Source organism: Pelobates fuscus, chromosome 7 (genome assembly GCF_036172605.1).
Source record: "Pelobates fuscus isolate aPelFus1 chromosome 7, aPelFus1.pri, whole genome shotgun sequence".
NCBI lineage: Eukaryota > Metazoa > Chordata > Amphibia > Anura > Pelobatidae > Pelobates > Pelobates fuscus.
The window spans coordinates 52,140,025-52,152,399 of record NC_086323.1 but is presented as its reverse complement, the minus strand read 5'-3'; positions in this window follow the sequence as shown (position 1 = coordinate 52,152,399).

Here is a 12,375-nt window from a genome sequence, read left to right as displayed (position 1 = left end):
AGGGCTTTCTGGGCTCCCTTGGCTCCTTTTTAGGTTCTGGGCAGTCACTTCTAAAGTGCCCCTTGGCTCCACAATTAAAACAATGTCCCCCCTCCTCCGGTCTAGTACCTTTTGGGACTGGGGTGGAGCGGGATACCATGAGAGGCGCTGAAGTGGATCTTCTTGGGGTCTGAGCGGATTCCAAACCTCTAGCAACTAAAAGTAGGGTGTCCAGGGGAACAACCTTATATTCAGGGCGTGCAGCAATGATTCCCTTGCGTATAGAGTCCTTAACACCTTGGACAAACGCACCTGACAGCATTTGTGAATGAATTTTGTCAGTAAGATCAAACCCCAAATCTGTAAACATTTGATACAGTCTTGCATGAAACCTTTCCACTGATTCTCCTTTATCTTGAATAACATCAGTAAGGCCAGCAGCCTGATCTGCAAGTTTGTCCTTAGCCCATTCTTTTAATTGGGTGCAAAAAGTTACTCCAGAGGGGTAATCAACATCACTGTTGAGCTGATCTGTACTGAGGTGTCGGGCCATACTTGGCCAATATGCATCCCCTGCTTTAATAGCACAAATGCTCAATAGATCACGCCATGCGGCTGAATAAGTCTTTTGAATTTGAACTATCCCTCGGTAGAAGGGCATGGGCTGCTTTTCTGGGTCCGGGAGTGATTTCATCAGAGCACTAGCTTGAGTGGGGTTAAAAGCTACATATTTAGGAGGGGCCTGTTCTCCCCGACCCTTGTGGCCGAAGGGATCATCGATAGAACGATGAGATGGGGCTCCTGCAGCAAGTTCCGATGAGACATGGGACACCCTGTCCATCTCGTCATCATCGAATTCTATGATATTGACTCTTCTACGCGGTGCAGGTCCCGCGTGAGGTGAAAGGGTCGGTGGCTGGGAATGAGCCCCAGATGCAGGGGTGGCTAGCGAGTCGTAACCTGGGGACAGGTAGTCGCCGGGAATTACTGGCATCAGGGCTGAACTGGGAGCCGCCATATTGGAGGCGGGGAAAGGAGTTGCTTCAGGATTAAGGGAAGAAGCGGCGGCCATATTTGATATGGGCACTTCCGGGGCAGATTGGGCCGGACTGGGCATGACCGGAACCTGGGGAGTGGCTTGGGGAAAGGGAGGGTAACCGGGGTAGGGCAGGGCCATGGGATATGGGAAGGGGTAGGGCCAGGCAGGGGAGGGCAAAAGAGTAGGGTGGGCAGGCACGGTTAAGGAGGTAGGATATTGGACTGGGGCGGAGCTGATTATCGGAGGAGACAGGACAGGATTAGTGGGGATGGATGCAGAAAGAGGAGTTGTAGCATGGGAGGGAGGGGTAGTTAGCTGGACGGGTGCTGATGGAAGGGGATTAACCATAGAGAGGGATTGCAGGGAGGAGGCGGCAGATGAGATGTTAGGATTAGGCATGGAAGGGAGCGTGGGGATGGCTGAGGATGATGGGACCGTTAGAGAAAGGGAAGGGGTAAAGAAAGATCCATCAGAATTCAGGACCGGGCAGACAGGGGAGGTGGTGAGATGGGGTTCGGGAGGATCGGGAGTGGGGAACATAGTCAGCTGGCTATCACCTATGGCTGACTGAACCTTGGGGATAGACATCCCCTGGGCGCCATTTTGGGGCGCTGGCTGAGGATAAACCCCAGCAACACAATTCTTATGATACACAAACAATTTCACACCTTTGTGATTTATTTCTTCCTCAACCCAACCTTCTGACTGAATAGCCTTCGCTACTCTGTACCATGCTTCAGCAGTCTTTAATAAACCATTATCTGTAAGCTTGCCTTTCATTTCTGCTAGTAACTTGCGCCAACTTTCTGGTTGCAATCTCCCACATGTCGGTACAGCAATTTTACATACTTTTGCAATCTTTTCAACACCTTTAACCATCTCTTCACCCTCTCTGTTCTCTACTAAATCACATGCTAACCAGCCCTTGCTGGGCTTATCTAAATCCTGTCCCATAGTCCCTCTACCCCTATACCAGCGTCCTAGATATAGAGAGAGAGAAGGAAAATTGAACAGAACGTCTACAATGCTCGACTGCCACCCGAGAATCGTGGATCTTTCTCAGGTGCGTCTTCCCAAAACGTAGACTAGTCACTGAATCCGCCTACCCGGGGTGGTAGACACGGATTGGAGCGAGGTGAGAAGTGTGTGACCAATCACTTCTCTTTTAAGAGGAATGGGAGTGGATAGTATAATAATATAGAAAGTGTAGAAAAGATGAAAGGCAAGGAAAAAAAAATCCTTAGAGACAGACACAGGAGTACATGAGACTCCTCATTAAACAAACAAGACAACAATACAGTTGAAATACAGTGTATGCATCACAGTTCAAATGAAATCAACAGTAATTCCTTTCCTTTACTCATGTGCTTACTCCAAAGTCACCTCCCTCAACCCCGTAGTGCCCCTATAAAACCCACTTATAAGTCTCACTACCACAAATAAACAGAAAAACTGGAATTCCACCAGCCCCAGCGCTCAGGGCGGCGGTTACCAAGAGAAAACTGGAATCCCCCCAGCCGAAGCTGAGGTTTACCAAAACTGGAATCCCCCCAGCCGAAGCTGAGGTTTACCAAAACTGGAATCCCCCCAGCCTCAGTACCCGGGACAGTGGTTACCAAACTTGGAATTCCACTAGCCCCAGTACTCGAAACTGTGGGTTACCACGTGCACAATGAGGCTAGCTAAGCTCTCAGAGTGTCACGAGAAGGATCACAGGAAATTATGAGTCTACACAAAATCCACAGTTCCAACAATCCCCTTTTTCCTTACAGCCACAGCCACGAGGCTCCTAAAAGAGGTAAACAGGCAAAGAAGACCCCCAGGAACGCATCCACAGGTCAACCCCCCTTTTTCCCTACAACCACGGCACCGTGGTTCCTAAAAGGAGTAAAACAGGCAACAGAAGACCCAGGCAAATCCCCTCGGGTCCACCCCCCTTTATCCCAAAAGGGGCAAAATACAAACAGATAAACAGACAAAACAGAAGACCCAGGCAAATCCCCTCAGGTCCACCCCCCTTTATCCCAAAAAGGGGAAAACAAGCAAGACAGAACCCCAGGCAAATCCCCTGCAGGTCCACCCCCCCTTTATCTCAAAATGGGGAAACAGGCAAACAATTCAAACACAATTCAAACACACCCAGGCAACAGATAGACTAAAATGCAGGTAAACAAATGAGTAACGAGACACCGGGCAAGATATTACCTGTCTTTGATGTCCTCCCGGGAAGCAGTCACAGACACGTGGACGGGTCAATCAAAGGGGCCGGAACGTACCGGTGGCTCTGCAGAAGTCTCTACCGTGTATCTGGAGGTGATCAATCTCCCTTCCTTCCCCCTGGATTCCTCCGTCCACCCTTGTCTTCCTTAGGACGGCTCACCGGCCGGACATAGCCCGATGCCCCACGTTGGGCAGCCAAGTTGTTATGGTACTTTTTGCAGTAAACCAAAATGTTTAAATGTCTATCTGTTCCTGTCCAAATCAATAAAATAAATTGCGTATATACGCTGAAGTAATTAAGTCTGACACACAAGGTTCAGGTTAAAATAACTTCGAGAAAATTTATTGGCAAGTGATTAAAAAGCGGACACGCAGGTCCTTTTAAGAGACATTTTACGTCATCATTGCTTATTAGAATATCAGTAAATAAACATCATTAATTGGATTAATTGTCAAGTGTCGGGATTAGTGTCCACCTATCAATATTATTAATTGGCTCAAAAGACTAAGTGGTTAATCCCGTGTCCACCCACCAAGAGGTGGGATTGTTCTGGACACGGGTGGGGGACAAGGGGTTTTGAGCGTCATTTTACACGGTCGGTGATCTCAGGCCTCGTGGCCAGGTGCAAGGTCTCTTATGAATAGAACATTTCATTACTACTGTGTTCGCATGGCCTTCAAATTATACTTTGTTGCAAATCTAAGGAAAAGTCAGCAATTCCTGTGTTAATCATATCTTTATAGAAAATACAGTCTTTGTTCTATTGTATTAGATGTGCTGGGAAATTCTGTCATGTAAGGTGATTTTAAAATAAACAAGTTAGGTTATGAGGACAAAATAGAGGATTGAAGAAGTCAGGTTAGGGGGACAAAATGGAGGATTGTCACAGTATAAGGTTAAAATGGAGTTAGTGCAATAATTGAATACAAATACAATAAGGTTTTTTAAATAATCCCACATCAAAGGCTACCAAGAATTTGTATAGTAAGCAGGTGAGGGCAGATTAAATTACATGGTTCAAAATGAGGAGAAGTACTTCAATAATAAAGGGAGTTCCCATCGAGGATAAGCAAGCTTGATAGGAGGATAGGTTTTAAGCACTGCCATTAAATATATCGAAACATCCAAATAAAAAGCTTATTTATGCTCGGTCAGTCAGTCAGGTACCTGCATCTTCAAGGTATTGTAGCTTAGTACTTTATCTAGGCATGTCTGAAGAATATCCTGGTTTTCCTTAGTGCATGGATTATGGACAATTAAGTATTTCAATGAAGTACAGGCTAAAAAAGCATTCCATATCCAATAGTACGGGGGAGAATTAGAGCTTTTTATTTATTGCATCTGAATTCTCATCACAACTAGGTAGAAGCCTTAAGGGATCACTATAGGGTCAGCACATGTATTCCTAACCCTATAGTGCTAAACCCACCATATAGGTGGCTTGCCCCCTCTTAGCCCCCCTATAAAAGTATAAAACTTACCTTATTTCCAGCGCCGCGCAGGTCCACTGGCGCTGGCCCCGCTCCCTTTGTGATATTGTCGAACTTGCCAATTTTTAGCCAATCCAATGCGTTCTTATAGGGAAAGCATTGGATTGACTAAAATTGGCACGAGGCGGGGCCAAATACCGTTTTGGCCAATCAGGACCTCCTCATAGAGATGCATTGAATCAATGCATCTCTATGAGGAAAATTCAGTGTCTCCATGCAGAGCTCCATGTGTCTCCATGCAGCCCTGAGCTAGGAAGCCCCTCCAGTGGCCATCTAAGGAGTGGCCACTTGGAGGTGTCCCTAGGGGAATGTAAACACTGCCTTTTCTCTGAAAAAGCAGTGTTTACATGAAAATGCCTGAAGGGAGCTATTATACTAACCAGAACAACTGCATTAAGCTATAGTTGTTCTGGTGACTCTACTGTCCCTTTAACCTTTCAACTTCCACGCCCACAGATTTAGTGATAGAGAATCTGGATGAAAAACAGGACTTTTATGTAGAAAGGATGGACTTTGTAGAAGCTCCCATGGAGTTTCCACACACAGGCTTAGAAGCAAAGAAAACCATGGTCTGCAAGGCCAGAATGGATCAATCAGAATAATTGAGTCATTATGAGACATTTTCTCCAAAGAAATGGAGCCAGAAGTGGGACTGGAGGAAATGTATACTCCAGTAGGAAATCCCATTTTCTGGACAGGCCACCTTGTAACCTGAAAGCTGATCTTCTGTCTCTGAAATATCTCTTAGAACTGAGATCTTGGGGTATAAAGGCTTTTCTTACATCTTCCACTCTGTTTATGCACTCATCTAGATGCTTACCAAAAAGCATTTCACCTTTAAAGGGAAGGGAGCACTCTGTTCTTAGATTATCCATCTGTGGTCCATGATTTGAGCCTCTAGCTGATACTGATACTGCAATATTCCTGGCTAAAGTAAAGTCCACAGCCAGTTTAATGTCCTGAACACGGTCAATGATAGATGTTCTACTCCTTCCATCTTTAATATCTTGTTCAATGCCCTCAACTCATAGCTTTAGAGCACGAGACAAACTAAAGACTACAGCCGCATGGAAATCAGTGCCTACCATATTCATATTAAGATCCATTCTACAATCAATAGAATCTCTAAGGTAAAAATCCTGGAAATTTGGAACTGAAATACGGGAAATTCTGAGCTAAGATTGGAAGGGAAAGGCAGGCCTTAATCAATTATGACAAACCTCAAACAGCGCTGCAAAATTGCTGAATAACACTGGGCCAAACAAAAAATAAATTGATCATTGAAGAAGAGCACCCTTGCCAGCAAGACTAGCAGGAAGAATTACAATCATAAAAGAAAGCACCCAATAAACACTTGAGCACCGGGGAGAGACATTGACAGCAGGTAAACTTGAATCCAGGCATAAGCAAATATATTTCGGAGTATATCCACAGCACCTCTAGGTTCACAGAAAGTTACCCTTGGTCACTAAAGGGGTTTCTTCAGGGGGACATTTTTGCACAGGACCATGTCCTGAAGCTTCCTAAGGGAGAGAGACTGAACTCCCCTAGGCCAAGGGTAACGTATGTCTTTTTCTTAGAATTAGGTTCTAAGTGAGGATAGAATGAGCCACCCATTGTTGTACTGCCATGGATATGGCCAGGAAGTTAATCTACCTATCTATCTGTGACAGTGTTCCCGTACTTCGACTGAGTACCTCTATCTATCTGTGACAGCGCCCCCGTACTTCGGCGGAGTGAGTACCCCACTCCGCTTTCGAGCCGCAATCAGGGACCATGAAACTGTTCAACCTTAGTCACTGAAGCTTGACTGGGGTCTCTCAGAAACTCTTTCACACAGGCTGCAACTCTCTTCTTCCAGGCAGGTATTGTCCCCTCTACCTTTGCTTCTTTCTTTCCTCTCCCAAGCAGGTATCCACGCCTCTGCCTAGACTGCGATCAGCTTCGGGTAGTGCATAAAACTGTTGCTACCAGCAAGTGGCACTACACATAACTGTTGCAACCAACAAGTGGCACTGCACATAACTGTTGCCATATGTTTGCAACCAACAGATGGCACTGTACAGGTTCCACAGCCAAATCCATTTTGTATTTACCTTTTACACACCCTGCACCTATAATTGGCACAGGGTGACTAAGACATGAGAATAACCTGGGGACCTTCATACAGTGTTTGTCTTCAGGCCCCCCTGTTAAAGAACCACTATAGGCACCCAGACCACTTCAGTTTAATGAAGTGGTCTGGGTGCCAGGTCCACCTAGGGTTAACCCTGCCTGCTGTAAACATAGCAGTTTCAGAGAAACTGCTATGTTTACATATGGGTTAATCCAGCCTCTATTGGCTGTCTCATTGACAGCTGTTAGATGCGCTTCCGCTCTTCTCACTGTGATTTTCACAGTGAGAAGACGCCAGCGTCCATAGGAAAGCATTGAGAATGCTTTCCTATGAGACTGGCTGCATGCGCGCGCGGCTCTTGCCGCGCATGCGCATTCAGCCGATGACGGGAAAGGAGGAGGAGAGTCCCCAGCACCGAGGGAGCCCGCCGCTGGAAAAAAGGTAAGGGATTAACCCCTTCCTCCCCCTAGAGCAGGGGTAGACAACTTATGGCACGTGTGCCATGCACGGCACTCGAGGTGTCTTTGCACGGCACTCAAGGCTGCTGGAGCCAAACAGGCTCTGGCCTATCCGGAGTCCCAGTGAAACTTCAGATATCTGCTAATATGAAAAGGTGGTGAAGGACAATCCATATACATGCACACAACCCCACGTGCAGTCTCTCACATGCGATTCCCCAAACAGCCCCACACATACACACACTACGAAACACACAATGTGATATATCCATCCACACACACAAATTCACAAGCAGCCCCCCTACGCAGCCGACATTCATAGGTACACAGTACCACAAACTACTCATGAACATATACAATATAATAGCTCATATACACACAAATACAACGTTACAAAGCAACTGCAGTATATAATAACCCAAAACGAATACGGCAACATGCACACCTCAATTTTAAAAAAATAGGACCGGCACGCTATGGGACATCACAATCTTATTTCGGCACAGTGCTGCTAAAAGGTTGCCTACCCCTGCCCTAGAGCCTGGCGGGAGGGGGGCCATGAGGGTGGGGGGGACCCAAGGACCCTATAGAGCCAGGAAAAGAGTATGTTTTCCTGACACTATAGTGGTCCTTTAAGGTGATTACTGTCACACTATCTATTTTTAATATGAATGCGAATCTTCATGATTCTGATGAGACTCAGTTTTCCATAACAGCCCCTTTAAGATTCCTTTGCACAAAAAAAAAAAAAAAAAAAAAAAGCCACTAAAATACTGGTTATAATAATTAGGAAAGAATAATTCATACTGAGGTGCCGGATTTCACCCTATCACATAAATCCCAAAACCTCCCTGGGGAAAAAAATCCTTCTTTGGAATAATTGCCTCATTACTACTACATTAATTACAATTACTAAAGTGCTGCTCCACTTCTCTATTAATTACAATTACGTATGTGCAAAAATATATATTTCATTTATTATCCTCAATATTTTTTTAAAAATCCAATTTTTCAAAAAGTGTCCTTTGACACTTAATGCATAAAATGTAAATGGAGGACACACATAACATTATCTAGCAATGTTACAGCATTTAGAGACATTTTTTTTAAAGTCATATAACTGATGAAACAACCGTTTAACTATAAACTGCCCGATCTGTATGACATTGCTCAATGGATTTTATCTCAAATAAACTCTTTATAGAACTCTGTATAGGAATGACACTGAATCAGAGATTTGTTTTTAACTCTCCATTATCTGGTAAACAAGCTATAGTATACAAACCTGATATACTATTCCTGCCTACACTCACGCTAACCACTACAGACTGCAGTAGTGGTTGTAACGCCTTCTGCTTTTTTTTATGTGTCACAACTGTTTTTGAACACTTTCATACAAACCGAGGGTCCACAAGATGTCCATATTGCTTCTTCTTCATTACAAATATCAATTTTATCTGTATTCAGGCAGCATTATTTAGTGTGTAAAACTTATATTGATTTTTAAATATTCTGTTGAGTGTAATAACATAATGCTTGGGTCCCCCGTCCTAAAGTTGTATTCATAATTAATTAACCACTATTCTACTGATTGTAATCAGAATTATTCAACCCCCTTTCAAAATCAGGTTTATTGTCAAGATTGACTTTCAGCTGTTTGCAATGAACAAATCAAACAAAAACAATTAAAATAGCTCAACACAATGAATTCTTCAAGTGGTTTCCCCGAATTTAACTGAAAGTGCAACTTATAATGACTTCTCCAGTCTCAAAATTATTCAACACCTTCATGGCAAGCATATTTAGTACTTAGTAGAACACCCTTCTGCTGTTATGACCTTCTGTAAATGAGATGCATAGCCAGACACCAGCTTCTGGCAACGTTCCTTAGGAATCTTAGCCTCCATTTCAGTAATATGCTTGGGTTTCCGTGCTGCAACTGCCTTCTTCAAATCCCACCAGAGATTTTCCATGGGGTCCAAGTCTGGTGACTATGATGGCCACTAGAATTTTCCAGGACTTTTTCTGCACCCAAACTCTGGTGAAATTTGAGGTATGCTTAGGATCATTGTCTTGATGGAAGGTCCAATGTGCCCAAGCTTCAGCTTCCTCACAGACGGCAGGACAGATTTCCTGATACTTCAATGAATCCATCTTACTTTCAACAGGCTGCAGGTTTCCAGTGCCAGAGGATGCAAAGCAGTCCCAGAACATCACTGAGCCACCACCATGCTTAACTGTAAGCAGAGTGTTATTTTCAGTGTATGCTTCATTTTTCTTCCCCCAGACATACTGCTGATCCATTAGTCCGAAAAGTTCCAGTTTTGGTTGTTTTGCTTTGTCACTTCACAGAATAGAATCTCAAAACTTTATATGATTTTGAGCTACGTTTTTTTGTGCTTTTGGGTCAGTAGTGGTTTACGTCTTGGAGTACTGTCATGGAAACCTTCTGTGTTTAGTACGTGCCTTACTGTGCACAGTGAAACCTCAATATTATGCTGCAGGTCTTTTGCAGTCACTCAAGGGTTTTTCACAATCTGCCTTCTCAGAAATCTGGTTGCAACCATTGATAGCTTCCATTTTTCTGCCCCATCTAGGTGGTGTAACCACTGTTCCTTCAACTTTGAGCTTGTGAACTATGCTTCCAACAGTGTCTCTAGGAACATTCAGTGCATTTGCTATCTTTTTGGATCCTGTTCCTTGTTTGTGAAGGGCGATGATCTCTTCTCCTAACTTTGTGGACCATTCTTTTTGACCTAGGCTTATTTCTAACATGCAGTCAAATGTGTCACTCAACAAACCCCTAGCCAGTTCAGGTATTTCAAGTGTTCCAGCTCAAGCACATCTGGTGCAACTAATGAAGCCCTTGATTATTTTCATTAGGGAAGCTTGAAGCAACATTTGTTTTTGCATATGTGTGCTGTTATAAGGCATTCTATTCAGGGGCTTGAATAATTTTGAGACTGGAGAAGTCATTATAAGTTGCATTTTCAGTTGAATTTGGGGAAATCACTTGAAACATTCATTGTTTTGAGCTATTCCAATTGTTTTTGTTTTATTTGTTCATTGCAAACAACTGAAAGTCAATCTTGACAATAAACCTGATTTTGAAAGGGGGTTGAATAATTCTGATTACAACTGTATGTGCTGAAATGGGCATACTTGTGCCAGCCTGCTGAAGATTTGTGGGAGTTTCAACTACAGGCAGCAGACTGTAGTTGCCACTAATTCTGTCTGTTCCCAGATAATTGTATACTGAGAGAGGAACTGTGGAGACAACATGATTATGTCTCCACAGGTATTCTCTTGGCATACAGATGTACATGATTAAAACAAACAAGACTGAATATTTTGGATACCTCCAGTCAGTGTTTCAGTGCTACCCATCTGTAAGTTACACACAGAAAGCACCAATAAAAAAAGAAATAAAATCAAATTGGTCCCACTTAGACCTCATGAAGGTCGCAGATGCGCCTCTAGCGGCGGTCAGGAAGACAGCCACTAGAGGTTGGATTAACCCTGCTGAAACTGCTATCTTTACGTGTGAAGGGTTAAAACCTGAGGGACCTGGCACCCAGACCATTTAATTGAGCTGAAGTGGTCTGGGTGACTATAGTGTCCCTTTAACAAGCACTGGTTTAGCACATTCACAGATTACTGAATCAAAATGTAACACACTGTACCAAGCGGAGTTTATCAAGTTTATGACACATCAGCCTGTGTTGAGTACTGTTGTGTTGAGTAATGAGAAAACTTGCCAAAGCCCTGCTCATTAGTAGTGTGATATACTGTATTGATTACTCATTCGTATTCCATATGCCCTATGCCTAAGAATTTATCCCAGGGGTGCCCAAAAAGCTGATTTTTTAAAACTACAGCTTCCGTGGTCCTTTGTCATGCTGACGCAATTCTAAAGGCATGCACAGCATCCTGGTAGTTGTAGTTCTACTTTTTGAGCACCCCCTGATCTATCCTATCTTGTTTCCGTTAAGCTGAATGTAGAGTAAACACCTGGGCCCAGTGGAGGTACTTCTCTCTGTTTCATGTCTTGGTGATAAATATCCACATTGTTATATAGTCCTTAAGTAAACTTCAATATGTGCTGATATGACGTGTTCCCATTATCTGTTGACCCCACATGTGGGTGACTGTTATGTGTCCATTTGATGTTATCTGTGCAAGGAGTACAGCAAGGATGAATATGTTAGTGTTCAGGGCCGGCCAAAGACATTGTGCTGGCTGGGTCGAAGGATGTAATGCTGCCCCCCACTCCGCCAAACCTCACGCACATCCAGGAGATGCAGTGTGTGTATTGTATGTAGTGTGTATAGTGAATGCACTGTATGCATGCGTATAGTGGATACAGTGTGTGTGTGTGTGTGTAGTGCATGCCGTTTCTTTGTAGTACATGTCATGTAGTGGGTGCTGTGTCGGTGTTTGTGTAGTGGGTGCAGTGTCTGTGTAGTGGGTGCAGTGTCTGTGTAGTGGGTGCATTGTCTGTGTTTGTGTAGTTGAAGCAGGGTAGTGTGTGCAGTGTCTGTTTAGTCGATGCAGCGTAGTGTGTGCAGTGTCTATGTAAAGTGTATTGTGCAAAGTGTAGTGGTTGCATGTAGTGTGTGTAGTGGATGCAGTATCTGTGTGTAGTGCATGTAGTCTGTGTAGTGGATGAAGTGTCTGTGTGTAGTGTGTGTAGTGGATGTGGTGTTTGTGTGTGTAGTGGATGTAACCATACAATGTACAGTACAATGTACAGTATATGTTCACATAACCTAGTTATACTATATATACTGTACTGTACTATTATTTTTATGTGTGTATCTGTGTGTAGTACTTTATGTTTGTCAAGAAGATAATAATATTAATAGTGTCAGGAATATAAAATCACTATTTAGGTCTTCACCTTAAAAGGAAGATTTTGCTCACCTTTTTTTCCATCGTTGCACCTGCGCCACTTTCTTGTGGCCAGCCCTGCCCCGCTCCACCCCGGTGGCTGAGATCATCAAATGTTTTTCTATAGAAAAAATGCAGCGCTGCGCCAGTCAGCAACTCCTCATAGAGATGCATTGAATGAG